General features: G+C 34.4%; 1 long non-coding RNA gene across 1 annotated transcript; it reads right to left on the reverse strand.

Moving 5' to 3' along the window:
* Positions 1 to 673: 673 nt before the first annotated feature.
* On the reverse strand, positions 674 to 15,448 carry LOC148628319 (uncharacterized). Its single transcript, XR_015919338.1, has 3 exons — positions 15,365 to 15,448; positions 14,432 to 14,636; positions 674 to 729 (listed from the first exon to the last, which is right to left on the reverse strand). It is a non-coding gene; the product is annotated as an uncharacterized LOC148628319 (long non-coding RNA).
* Positions 15,449 to 15,669: the final 221 nt, after the last annotated feature.

A 15,669-nucleotide genomic window follows, 5' to 3' on the forward strand; every position in this document is an offset into this window, starting at 1 on the left:
TGAGGGAGTTTGGTTCAGACAGGCTTCACTGTAGATAATCACTTTTCCAATATGGCACGATGAATTATTTTCAAATATCTTTTAGTATATTTTTTATGGTTTTACCCATCACCATAACAAGTAAGAACGTTTATAGTGGCTCCACTGTCCGTCTTTTCTCTCGTCCGTTTATAGCACATATATTACGTATTCATCAGGAACATACGATTTCACTAAACTTGGTTCAGTCACAATTCTTCGAAACTAAAGGAGTAAAGGCAGCAACCATTTATATTTCTGGGGAGGGCTATGGATTTTTTTTTAAAGTTTGCTTCAAAAAAATAAATCATCCTGTCTATGTGAAAGGTGCTATACAGTAGTGAGATGACAAAAAAATTGTTTTCAATAAATGATGAAAATTTTTGATTGACCCTGGAAAAATTACGGAAAAAAATTCATACCCCCAGAGAATCAGATGGTTGCTGCCTAATAAACTTGCAAGCAGGTAGGTCTAAAGTTAAGGTCAGAAGGGGAAATAAAACAATTGAATTCATTCTGAACACTATGGAATTAAGTATATGAAAAATTCTTAGTTATTTTTTATTCTTTTTTCTTGACCATAAGACAAGGCCTTGGTCGTAAAATCACTTTTATACAAACAAGGCGAGGAGGTACCACGCTTAGCACTTACCTTATTATTACTCCAGAGAATACTGTCTAAGCCAAACCCTTGATAAACCAAAAACCTGTCTAAAACGAAAGAATTCAACAATGCGAAAGGAGTTATGTTGATACAGGTTTCGTTTTATTAAACATGCGATTACTAAACATACTGACAACTCTAGAAACTGCTAATGCGTTTTCAACCATTAAAAAATACATGTATAGTGAGACCATCAAACCCAAAAACAACGAATGAATTGATAACATCATGTTACTCAGATTTATTGTTAAGTTTATCATATAGGAATACGACACTGATCAATTCCCTACTTATTTTTGCAGATATAAGACTCCAACAAGTTCATCTTATATTACACAGATTATTCTTGTTGTCGTTATTCAAGAATTAAAGAATTTATTTCATTTCATTCAAAATTCAGGATAGTTCGTGAGTAATTGTGGATCAGGTACACCGGAAGGGTAAACATCCTATGCTTCTCTAGAAACACCCGAAACAGCTGATATTCGAAAATATAAAATAAAATTATAAAAAGTCTTTATGAAATAAGTAATAGTCAAATTAGTGATGAAGGAAATACTATTCGTTTTTTTTTTATTTCATTGTGTGGGTCAAAATATTTCAAGTAATTTTTCCTTAGAAGCTGTTATAAGTTAAAAATCCAGTCCCCTAAACTAGTAAAAAATACCGTTCCCCAAAGATAAAACTGATTGATTAACTACAAGTTGCATTTAATGTATTAATGATACAATTAAATCATAGCATGTTTTTCATAATTTATTGTCAAAATAATCATATAAACATGTTACCTTGTATGACCCAGTGTAAACCATTTAAGGGAATATTGCCGTTATTATAACACATTGTTCATAGACACGATTTATTTCTATAGTATTCTGAATGTAATCAAAAAGTAATCAGCATTACAGGGCATTTTGAAAAGTAATTGATTTAATTTAATTAAATGTAATCAGATTTTTTGAAGAGAAACGAATACAATGATTACACAGAATAATGTAATTGGATAAAGCTGATTAGAATTACAATAACCTACTTTCTAGCTTAAGTTCATTAGCTCGAAATGACCTGATTATGACCTTAAATACCTTTGATCGCAAGGTCACATGTTTACTTGTCAGGACGGAAAAGGCTGGATACATATTAAAAAAAGTTCTTTAAATTAGGTTATGAGAAAAACATTGTGACGAGTGTCATTTACAACTAAACACTTATGGTTATGCATTTAGAGACATGAATAATACAGAAAACATTTCCAATTTAACGATCGGTCAAACTTTTTTGTGATTTGGTAAAAGGAATTAATTTTCATTAGATTACCAATGAAGGTCAACTCAACAATAGAGTGTACACAAACTCCTTTAAGTAAAGAAGTTGCTTGTTTGGAAATAGACTTTAACCTACGATAGTACGGTGATATCGTTATTTTCTGTAATGTAAATATACAGCATTTGAATAGTGGGTTTAATATAATTATATTGGTATAGTACTATAATCGAGAATTGAGTAATCAAAGGAACCACGTTTCTAACGGAAATCAAAAGAAAGTAGTCCAAGGACACATAAGGTTTATCTGATGCAGTGATTTTATATTCGTCTAATTTTACAACGAGAGGTTTTGCATTTGATGCACAAGTTTCCATAAAACAGGGTTCAACTTCAGCCAAAAAATTTGGTGTTGATTCAAGCATTGATGACTATCTCATGTTCGGGAGGGGCTTTACTTATGACTCACTAAGTGCCGGAGATAACACCGATATTTAGCACCATTTTCTGTTTGTACTACATTTGATCGCTCATGAACATTTTGGTCACTATAGCAGGGTTCCATAATTTAGTTTTTTTTTTTTGTACCCTGACATTTTAATACAAGTCTAAAGTTTTCATATATGAATAGAACGGAGCCTTCAGAAGAAGCTGAGATGGGGAGACCTGTGTCAGACAATGGATACTCAAAGAAACGACTGAAATAATTTACTGCGACTAGATACTAGATAATCCCGGCCATTCAAACTAAACAAATCAGAGGCAACAACCTGCCCAGGGCAATCGTGGATCCCAAGGGGCTGTGACAGTTCTTTTTGACTGGAGTTGCGGAACGCAAACGCAATTGGTTCACCCTGTTGAAGTAGAGTAGCAACAGGACCAAAACTTGAGGCATCAATTTGTAGTGTAAGCTCATTCTCGGGGTTATAATGTGACAAGACCTGATCTGATGATTGTGTTATGACTGACTTGACCTTTTCAAATGCGTCTTGCTACTGCTGATCCCACGAGAAATGTGCATCTTTAACAAGCAGCCTTTGCATAAGACTCGTTAATTCTAACCAATTCGGCGCGAATTTATAAAGGTAGTTGATTATACTAAGTATCGTTTCAAGCTCGGACTTGTTTTTAGATGGCTGCATATCGTGAACGGAGTGAATTTTGTCCTGATCAGGCTTTAAGCCTTGCGACGAAATAATGTGTTCAAAATAGGGAACTTCCAGAATACCAAAGTCGTCTAACTTTTCCTCGTTAAACCGGATGCCCTTTTCAAATGACCTCAACAATACCGGTCTTAGGGTTTGGTCGTGTTCTTGCTGGGTACGGGCATATACCAAAATACTACTATGGCAGCTATGTCATCAAGACCTTTAAAGCTATCGTCGATCTTCGCTGGAATTCGTCCTGCGATGACTTTAAACCGAATGGTAAGCGAAATAACCGATACCGCCCAAAAGGGATATTCGCATCAGGGAATTCACTCAGACGGGCCTACTTATCAGGGGTTCTTTGACATTAGGACTGCTTACCAAGTGGATTTTGAACTGACGAATGAGAGGATGATATACCGACTTTACTCTGGCTAGAAATCTTCTTTGAAAGACTACTCTTCTCAGTTTTAAACTCAGATATACCTGCGACACTAGTATCAACTGAGTGAACCACCTGACTGACAAGAGAAACGTTACAGTCATTTGATCTAGTATTTTGCTTTTAACGACAGAATTTAGCAAAATGGTCCAACTTCTGGCACGCATCACATTGTATTCCTTTAGCTGGACGGAGATTTGTACGTTTGTGTTCATAACCACAGTTTCCGCACTTTCCTTGACTGTGTTTTGTTGATCTAGGGCTTTGCTTTTGCGCAATGCTCTTCCTGTTATGTGTTTGTCGATTCACAACATTTAGTTTAGAGAAATGTGACACAGAATGAATGTCTGCGCTTGAACAATTACCTTGTTGACCACTATGAGAGCCAGTCATTTGCTTCAACTGTTCTTGAGAATACTCATAGTTTGGACTAATTTCTACGGCTTTTGTCAGTGTAAAGGCTTCACCTTCGTTGTTAGCTTCTCGCAGACACGTGAATATGTTTTCCCAAAAACAATACGTTCTCGAACCATTTCATCAGGATCATGGTAGTTGCAGTCTTTCACATGCAGCTTTAATTTTATCACAAATTGTTCAGTGGAGTCTGCATTTTGTATAATGTTATTGAATTTGGAACGGGCAAACAACGGGTTGAGCTTGGATGGCACGTAACTTTTGAACTTTCATAATAAGTTTTGAGTTTATTTGCGTCTTCTTCCGTTAATTCTCAAGTGTTAAAGATATCACGGCCTTTCTCGCCGGCCCTTAAAAGTAAGTATTTACATTTAATTGGTTCCTCGTTTTTGGCGAGGAGTCCAGTGAAAACCAAGTCGACATGCTGCTGGAACTTTTTCCACGCTTCAGGTAAGTTTATACTGTCCCAGTCGAGTCGAGTCCCACCTCATGCGAGGTTGATGAATGCCTGATAGATCCATTTTGTACGTGGATTGCTCCTACTGACACCATGTAACAGTTATGTGGGGTTTTCAGGGACCAAGAATTAAGTGGCATGTCGACATGTTTGTTCCAGGATTATTATTGAAGAAGGATTTGAGGATCCACAGTGGCGGAAATATAAGGGAGATAATTGGCACAACAAACTGAATATATTTGTATCATCGTCATATTTGTCAAACAGTCAGCATTTTATTACATGAAACTGAAAATATGCAACTTAGTATAAAAAAAACTTCACAGCGTTTTTGATTGGCGGCAGTGTGTTCTCAAAATTGACTAAAGACTTTTCAACGTCGTATTCTCGCTTGTGTTTTGCAAACAAAAATGACGGTTTGATTTCAGTTGTTCTAGTGAATTAAACCTAAAAAGATGAAAGGATTGGTATTTTTAAGAGCAACCTAGCTGGTGTTTCTAGAAAAGCAGAGGACCGCTTACTCTGCCGGTGCAATTGGTCCATGCTCCCATTTTAGTGGAGTCCGGGTTGTTTTTTTCTCATAACCAAAGCTGACATCTTTTATCACGGTAGGGTAGTTGTCTCTTTGACCATATTCTTTGTTTCTTTGTACGCGTTATTTTGGTTACTTCACTTTCTTTGTTGTTCGTGTCTATTTTTCCTGCCTGGTCTTAATCCTTGGAAAATATTCTTTGGATTATCGCTCCAATCCTGGTCCTTTGATTTGTCTTTCCAATTTAATGAAACAAAATAAAAAATATTAAAAACCCAAATACCACAATGTCATGAATTTGAAAGTAAAAGGCGATGATACTTACATGTTAAATTCAAATTAAAAACAAACATATATGAATTAATTAGACAGGGCAAAAAATATAATTACATTCTGTTGGAAACAATATATACTATGAATACGAAGTAAGTCGATTTTTTTTGTCAGTTGAAACGGAAAAATATAGAAAATTTTGACTTCAAAAACTAATTCAAGTAAACTGAATGTTTATTTGCGTGTCTTTCAGTACATGATACTGCTTGAATTTGAAAATTCAATGAGTATGTAATCTGTATCTGCATAAATTTTACACCGTTATTGCATACAGCTTTGTTTAATAAAGTAGTTTTTGAATTTCATTTAAAAGTGAAGACGATAAAGCTGAAATATATGTTACTTTTATTGAAGGGCCACAATTTAGATAGGACTATGCGTCTCCACCAAGCTAATTGAAAATAAAGAAATTTTAGCTACATGCTGTAGTTTGATTGCTAATGCATTGAGGTTATTTCTCCCGTTTCACTTCAGGAATTTGCGGTTATCTAGCACACCGCATTAGGTGAAAACACATATAATTTGTTTTCTTTTTTCTGTAATTCTTTTAGGTGATGAAAGTAACTATTTTATTTTGTTATTGACACTTCTGTGTGCGTTTTGTGGGTATACAAATATCTAATTGACTTTTAAAAACTGCCTTATCCAAGTATGTGCTGTTGAAAATATCTAATGATTGAACAAAACTAGTAATTTTTAATTTGTATTTTGAGGTAGTCCAGCGTCGGCAGGTTTTTAGAACCTCTATTGTAAAATACTACATTTTATACAGTTTCAATCATATAAACTTACAGAGCACAAATTTATTATATCAAAATCTATATTTTCTCAAACCGTTTCTTTATCATACAAATAACTGTGCTTAAGTTATATTGAGGTCCTTTTCAATTTTATTTTATCATGCATTCATTTTTGTTAATACAGGAAACGACAATTTATACATACTGACTAACAGGAGAGCATATACAGTTCGATTTGACCTTATAGGTGACACTGCTTATGCAGAATACACGGGTTTCATTGTAGCAGATGACGCATCAAAATACCGTATGACAAATGGGGGATACTCTGGTACGGCGGGTAAGTTCATAGTCTGCCAAATTAAGATATTCTGCCACAATGGGTTGTTCAATGCAGTCAGATGAATTACGTTATTCTGACAGGATAGATATATTCATGGAATTTTAGCAGGAGGAATTTGTCCGATATCGTGTGACAAATGTGATGTGTCGGTTCCTTGTACAACATTTGAAAACAGCTGATTGGCGACTCCATGCATATCCCAAACACAAAAATCCCATTTTTCCGCTGTATGTAGATTAATTCCTATCTTGGACAAATCTTTAGTGCGAGGCGATGGAAGTTACTATGAAGTTAAATTTAATTGTAAAGATTTTACAGCTTTTATTTTAGAATGCTTTTACATATATTCTTAACAATTTGTTAATTGGTTTAAACAATTACCAGTATAAAGGTATTTTGTAATTTAGCTTTAGTATATACATGAGTGATTAAGTGTCGTTCAATAGATGAGAAAATGCCAAACTTATATAATTAAACAGTCTTGAATTCTATGAAATATGCAAAGCGTAACATTGATATATAGTGCCTCTGGTCATGTCTTTTATTTATATATACTTTCTTGTTAAATATGTACTCAAATATTTTCCTTCCTATATGTAGCATGTATCAGATTAACATGATAATCAACAATAATGTATTATTTTGTAAATATCCGAACATTTATTAAATGTGTATTGTTATTAGAATTTTGGTAAAATGCCAATTGAACATAGAATTCCTTCAACATACATTCGACTCCAGAGCGTTGTTTGTTATTAGATATTGTAAATGTTTACTCTTACATGCATGGAAATCATATAATGTGACCAAATTACGAATGTTTCATTTCAGGTGAAACCCGTGACTCCTTTGCATCAAATAACAATTACATGTTTACCACCCAAGATCAGGACAATGATATGAAAAGAGGAGATAATTGTGCCATCTTGTGGCAAGGAAGCTGGTGGTATAAATGGTATGGAGGTTCAAATATAAATGGACTGTACCAACCAGCGGGGACAACGGGGATTCACGTCTGTTATCTGGAACTCATGGACGAGTACTACACTTAAAAAAGTGGAAATGAAAATACGACCAACGGTTTAAAATTGTTTATTGTTGGATTTTATTTTTTATTGCATATTATCTGAATAATCAAAAATTTGTCTCCAAACAAAAAGTAGTTTTATCTATGATGTGATCACTTTAAATTCAAAATAGAAAAGAAATGAATGCATTTACAAATATCTATGATACTTGTTTGTGTTTAAAAAACATCTATCCTGACTTACTTGATATATCAGCAGATTTTTTTAAATGTTGAAATATATATATATATTACTAAAATTTGCCAATCATGTCCTAAACTAACACTAGAGAGCGTGGGTTTGAGCCCGGGTAGAGTCGCGACTAAGTCTTTAAAGTTGGTAGATTTTGTATTTTCGAAAAGCACGTGGCATAGAGGATAAAAGTAATGACTCGTCGGATCGGAAACAGAATAATGTGTACGATTTAATCGAGTGGTGTTACGTGCTGAATAAACTGTGGACTGAACATTGGCCCTATTTGTACAATAAAACTCCGGTCCAACGTATCCATAAAAAGGCGAATTTTGTCTTATTCTTAGCTTTTTAACCTCGAAACGATTTGTCGTGACCTCACATGCATATCGAGCACTCCTTTTGTCATCAATTAATCTGAAGAGTTCTCAAATTTCCTCCGGATGCTCTGATTTTCGGAAAAACACGAAATATTGATTTAACGCCCGGTTATATAATGCTGTGTTTCGGGTCTTACATGGGAATTTAAGTAATTTAGTAATTTTATTATTTCCGTATATCTGGCTTTCATGTTTAAATTTATTCTGTTGGGAAACTCGCTTTTGTAGATGTTACATTGCTGGGACGGAAACTCGGCTGAAGGGGACCTATAACAAACCGAAATCACTTTGAGTAACATCTTAAATCTTGTCACCAAGTAAGTGGCAAGAGTATTTTTCGTCGAACTTAAATAGTGAACTATTATGTAGGATATAATTAACGAATCATGTCACAACAAATCAATTTGATCCAATGGAACAGTGTAGCGAATAGAGTCACATTCTAAGACGTTTGTATAATATTGATTTGATGTGACATGCATCGTTAATTTTATCCTCTATCCTACAAAACACCCAGATGAGCTGTCCCATACTGCCATACATCGTGTACTAAGTTACAGTCCTAGATTAATCCTACGAGGATGAAAGATCCGGCCAGCGAAATATATATTTATAGAGAGAGAGAGAAAGAGAGAGGGGGGATTGCCACAAGGGACGCAAACATTCTTGGCGACTTAAATCTCCATTTCGCCGAAGAGATTTTTTTTTTATTTATTACTTTATTATTTACTTTTTTTGGTTGAGTGGGTTGTTTGGGCAGATTATTCAGAGTAACCAAAAAATCAACAAAAAGTAAAATTTCTTTGAAAATTGCGTTTTTCTTAATAAATGCCATTGTAAAAACATATAGATTGTTCAGTACCCAAGACCATAAAAAGGTTGTTCATATTTAACTTTTGAAATTGGATTTTTTTTTAATTTGAAATTCGGTACTTTGAAGGAGTTTTTAGAGGAAGTTACATATGTCTGTTTGTCGTCCCGTTTTAATTTTTTGATGTTTTTTGTTTCGAAGGCGGAGGGGGTGGTGCCTTATTTAAGGTCTCAACATATCTTCGGCAGCACTTAAATCCCTATCTTTAAATGGCTAATACTCCCCCTCTCCTATGTCTATCCATGTGCTGGATTTTTTTCTCTGATATTCGCCTCCAACTGATTGCTGTTAGACCTCAGTTTCTTTTCCCATCATGTGTCTAAGCGTAATCAAGGGAACCAAGGTCATAGCGGTAATCAAACGAATCTAATCCAGGTACAAAGACCAGACATGGAAAACAGACATACACAACAAAGAACATAAAGTAACTAAAATCATATGTACAAAGGAACAAAAGCAAATGAGCAACTCGGACTCCACTAAAAACTGGGAGCATGGACCAGATGCACCGGTAAGGTAGTCGTCCTCTGCTTGTCTAGAAACATCCGCCGAGTTGCTCATAAAAAGTCAAGTCCGGTGTAGACAAACGAGAAAGGAAAACTATGACCCATTAAATAAATCAATTTTCATGGTGCAGATGGATACACCATAACGATCCACGAGTTCATGATGACGACAATAAAACTTCTGTAGTGATAACTTCAATCTTGTAGCAACATGTTCCAGAAGCCTATTTGTTAGAGTTCTAGCGCGATACAACAAATCTGCGTAGTTTCGGCAAGCTCAGGCATAACGTATGAGTTGAGATATGAACACTCCATACGCAGGTGCTGAAGGGATGTTGCCACAGATGAAAGGAAAGTTGACAATTCTAAATGAAAAGTCATCACGTTTATCGTAAAGTTTAGTCAATAGTTTTCCTTTGTCATCGATTTCCGTTATGGTCTTTACGGAGGACATGACAAATTCAATCTATTTTCTTCTTGTGGTGTCATAATTATGTAGGATTTTTATATACTTTTCTTAGGCCAATCTGACATCTGTTAATAAATACTTTTAATACCAGAATTAATACCAGCCCTTTGGCTTAGAGCCATAGGGTAGGACAGATTTAACATTTATATTAGATATTTAGATTTGGGTCTTAAGACACTAGAAATGCAGTTGTCGTATTCCTTGCGGTTCATGTCTTCATCTACCCCATCGTTTGATGTTATGGTGCAGCAAAGGTTGATGAATTGCTGAATTTCTTCAATGGCCCGGATGCTGAGTGTAATATTGGTAATGACTGATAAGTTTATTGATACTCTTTCATCCGTGGCAACATCCATTCAGCAACTGCATTTGTATGGAGTTTTCACGTCACAACTAAAACGTTATGCAACATTGTGCCGTTACTATGTAGTCTTTTTGTATCGCACTAGACTTCTTATAATTAGGTTTCTGTATAGAACGTGACACCTTACTATAGAACGTGACACCTTACTATAGAACGTCACACCTTACTATAGAACGTGACACCTTACTATAGAACGTCTAAACTGTCTGATGAAATACACATTTCTATATGTGTTGTCAGTTTTATATTACTTGCTGTGGTTTTATAATTACACGTGGTCATTTTGTCAAGGTTATAGCGGTAATCAAAAGAATGTAATCCACAACAAAGAACATAAAGTAACTAAAATCATACATACAAAGTAACAAAAGTAAATGAGCAACTCGGACTCCACTAAAAACTGTAAGAGCATCTGTACATCATGTCGTTTTGTCCTTAAGTTCTGCATTTTCGTCTTTACGGTCTGTCGTTTTATGATCACGTTATGTCAACATATTTTTTTTTTATTTACGTTATGTGGACTTATCTTTAAGTGCAGTGGGTTTTTTTCTATTACATGAGGTCGTTTCGTCTTTATGTTATGCCGATCTCTAAATACTTTACAGTATTATGTACATCTTTCTTGTCTTTACATGCAGTGCATGGTTTCTTATAGGATCGGTAAGTCTTGTTCTAGTCTATTTGTCCTTACCGGAATTTCTGATGTAGAAAGTATTGGAATCCGAAGACCGGTCTGCATTTTATTGTTTACTTCTGGGATCTCGAAACGCTGTATTACAATGCAAACTCTTTTTTTTCTTAACACTTTTATCATAAGGAAATATATATCTGTCAATTTTATTGGTATTTTACCCGAAAATATGTTCAGCTTTTATATAATGAACCCAACGGTTGGAAAATGACAAATCTCTATTCATTTGAATGGTAGAATAGGACCCATTCTCGTGAAACCAGGGAGTCACATGAAGAGAATTACAAACCTTATTTACGTGGTTTGGACAAAAATATCATGATGACGTGTGACCCCGAGACTTTTGTTATCGTGTAAACTTCAAATCTGACCGTAAAAAGGAAAATAGACGTCACAACGCCGATTAGAAAAGTGCTGGACGAAATACATTTGTGTAGTCTATCAATTAATTTCATTATACAAAATGAGAGGATAATTCATCGGCAAAACAAATGCAAAGAAAATGCAATTGGCCATTAACTATTCCTAATGTTTTGAACAAGGCACAGTAATTTGACATTTTAGTAATAAAAAGGAGAAAAGGAAAATCGCTATATATACTTACAATTTTCTTTATTTTTTTACTTTTTTTAACCACTAAAACGTAAAAAAAAAATGGGAATTTCGATTTTCCAGTTAAAAGTTACATAAAGTCGACTTTACAAGTTATTGCCTGACTAAAACGTCTCAAATTTGGTATCATTCGATAGATAATTTAATTTTCTACATTAATAAACCACCAAAACCTAATTTTCAAGAAGAAATTTTCAAAAAAAATGTTAAATATTACCCCTACCCCTAGAAAACTGGTCTCAGTATCAAACAGAATTCTCATTCACAGCATACCGACACTGTTAAACCCATATTTTAGGCATTCATAATTAAGATAATGATTTACCCAACATATCTGATTAATTCTGGCGCTTGATTTTCTTTTTAGGGTTACAATTACTATAAAATCGTAAAAAGGGGAATTTGCAGAATTTCAGAATTTCTTCTATAACTCCCGTTATTATCTTTTTTTAGAATACCATAGTCTAAACAAGTTTGTGTGTAAACAGTAGATTTGTATAGTGTCTTAGCTTTCAAATGAGTCAAATAATTGATATTTGAATACATCGATAAAACGGCAATATGAAAGCAATATCACGCAGCTTGCCCATTGTATGCCGCTTATATACTAAAAATTTACATTTTGGTTAACGTTGAAATATTTTGCATGGGTAGGGGTGGCAATATTTCACCTAACTTGACTTGGAAAAGTTAAAATATTAATTACTTGGGCTCATTTGAAAGCTATAGCTACGACACTACATAAATGCACTGTAACACACAAGAGTTTGTTTAAACTACGGTGTCCTGAAAAAAAGATACATAATGATTGTAGCAACGGAAGATACAGAAGAAATTCAGTAAATTTCCCTTTTTACGATTTTATAGTAATTATAACCCTAAAAAGAAATTTTAAGCGCCTGAATTGATCAGAAATGTCGGGTAAATCATTACCTTAATAATGAATGCCTAAAATGCAAGTTTTACAGTACACTGTGAATGAAAATTCTGGTGGTTTATCAATGTTGAGTCGAGTTAATGCAACTTTTACGGGAAAACCGAAATTTCCATTTTTTTGTATTTTTTTGTTTTGTTTTTGTTTTGTTTTGTTTTTTTTTTTTTTAATAAATTCTGACTATGAAAATCGCCACAAGTCATCAACAGAATCCCAGAAGTAAAACTATGATAATACTGAACGTAAAACAAACATTTTTCATTAAAGAATAAATACTCTAGGAGTTTTGACATTGAAAACTATCAATTTAAGCGTTTTTTCTGTGTGGCAAGGTTACATTGTTTTCATTATTGTCCTAAACTCTAATGGTAACTGCAATTTTCTTGGTACCATTGTAAAGCTGAGACATCGAGCTACACGTTGATTTATACAAATGTGAATTTATGTCGTTGTGTGGAAAGAATGAAGTTCGAAAGTTAAAAAACGTAAAAATTGACTTTTGCCTCAACTGGGTATAAAGAGTAGCCAAAAGATACTTCAGTTTTTCCTTTGTCGACAAAATGAGGTATAAGGGATAAGGGTAGCTGGAAATCATATATTTTGGTTGATGAGCTGGAAGGGGTGCACATGGGTTATCTCAGCCGACGTACTATTTGTGTACCATTCAGAAACATCTGACACCACTTTTGTTTTTGTGGGAATTGATTATTATGTGAACCGAGTATATGTGGCTATGATGTTTGAGTATGTTGATCATGACTCACTTTCCTTTATTGTTTTGGCTGTTGGAATTTTGCTTCACTTTGATATACTTCGTAATTCTATAAACTCCCTTTCAAAACCCATGTAAAACAGGGCCGCTTGTTCACAGTAATTTTTCAACGGTTTTACTTTATTTTCCTTCACTTTTAACCACTAAAACGTCAAATTACTGCATGACCAATTGCATTTTCTTTGCATTTTTGCCAATGAATTAATCTTTCATTTTGTACAATGAAATAACTGGATTGACCACCCAAATTTATTTCGTCGAGCACTTTTCTAATCGGCATTGTGATGTCTATTTTGCCTTTTACGGTCCAAATTTGAAGTTTACACGATTGAAAAGTTCCGGGTCACACGTCATCATGATATTTTTGTCCATATCACGTAAATAAGAAACCACATCGCGTAAAGAAGAAATGACTGCACGTACAGAAAAGAAAGATGCACATAAAGTATTTAGAGATCGACATAACGCAAAGACGCAACGAATTCACTTAATCTCTGTAATTAAAAAAAAACATTGCGCTTAAAGATAAATCCACATAACGTAAATATATGTTGACATAACGTAGTCATAAAACCACAGAAAGAAACTTAGACGAAATGACAGAACGTAAAGACGGAATTGCATCTCTAACGTAAAGAAAAACGACATAATTAGAAGATGTTCCTACATTACGTAAATACAAAATGACCACGTGTAATTATAAAACCACAGCAAGTAATATATAACTGACCACACATATACAATGTGTATCTCATCAGACAGTTTAGGCGTTCTATACTTCTTGAACAGGGTTATGTTGCTACAAGATTGAAGTCATCACTACAGAAGTTCCATGGCCGTCAGGAGAACTCGTGGATCGTTACTGTTTTTCTATCTGCACCATGAAAACTGATTTGTTCAACGTGTCATAGTTTTCCTTTCCTATTTCGTCTATCCCAGACTTGACTTTTTATGAGCAACTCGGAGGATGTTTCTAGAGAAGCAGAGGGTGCCTACCCTACCACTACACCTGGTCCATGTTCCCAGTTTTTAGTGGAGTCCGAGTTGTTCATTTACTTTTGTTACTTTGTATCTGTGTTATTTTGGTTATTTATATGTTCTTTGTTTTGTATGTCTGTTTTCCATGTCTGGTTTTGTCCCTGGATTACATTATTTTGATTTCCGCTAGAATCTTGGTTCCCTTGATCACTCTCTGTATATGTTCCCCTTTTTACCTCACCTGGCAGAAGGTCATGTGAGCTATTGCCATCACTTGGCGTCCGTCGTCGTCGTCCACCGCTCATCGTTAATATTTTTTTCAAAACTCATCTCCTCCTACATTCCTCAACCAATTACAACCAAACTTGGTATGTATATTTCTTGGAGTATCCTGCATTGAACTAATATTGGGATTTTTTATCCGTCGAAAAACATGGCCACCATTACTAAAAATAAAACATAGGGGTCAGAAAAGTTTTTTTTCAAATATGTTTAAAATCATTCGGTTTAGCCAAATTTTTACAAGGTAGATGTGTTCAATATAATGTGATATATCTGCAGTGAAATTTTCGTTTTAATATTTTATGCCATGTTGGAGTTATTTTCCTTTTCGCCTTTTTTGCTCTTTATAATGTTTTTTTTTTCTTTAAAAAATCTTCTTCTCTGACATTACTTGACCAATTAGAAACGGACTTGGTATGTATGTTCCTTTGGGTATTCTGTATAGAATTGACATGGGAAACATAGGGGTCAGACAGAAGTTTCTCGCACACATCTCCAAAAACCGTTAGTTTTAGCCTGATTCTTTCAACTACCAAAGTGATCCTTATTAAAGGCCTACAAAAGTCTGCATTGGATTAAAGTTAGATCTGACGACTCCTTATTACAGTTATTGCCTTTGAAAGATAAAAAGTGGCGTTTTTTCAGTTTTCAGCCAATTGTTATCTTGAAAACTGTGAGAGATTGAAAGAAATTTTCAGATATAAAAATGATCCTTATGATATGGCCTACAAAATTCTGCATCGGATCAAAAGTTGTCGGAACGACTCCTTGTTATAGTTATTGCCCTTGAAAATCGAAAAAATGATTTTTAGCAGTTTTTGGACGATATCTTGAAAATTATAATAGATAAGAAACTTCTGATTGATGAAATGGTCATTACGATAAGTCTTACCTAAGTCAAAATTGTTGGACGTGTCCTTTTTAAAGTCGTTGCCCCTGAAGGACAAAAAAAAATAACAAGATGAGCGGATTCAGGCTCCTGTGAGCCTCTTGTTTTTCTGTTCCGTTTACAGTCAAGGGGATATAACTCCAAATTGATTACTCTTCCAAATGGCAAATCAAAATTGCCATATCCAGATAGGTTCAAATTTTCTGCGGGAGGGATTTATCAGTATAAGAGTATGAAATTATTTATTCTTGCCCATTATTGTTATCAAATTTCAATTTATCACCGATTGCATATTATTTGTTTTTGTA

The sequence above is a fragment of the Perna viridis genome, chromosome 1, assembly GCF_037379345.1.
Source record: "Perna viridis isolate PV_CMFRI_1.1 ecotype Kerala chromosome 1, ASM3737934v1, whole genome shotgun sequence".
NCBI classification, from domain to species: domain Eukaryota; kingdom Metazoa; phylum Mollusca; class Bivalvia; order Mytilida; family Mytilidae; genus Perna; species Perna viridis.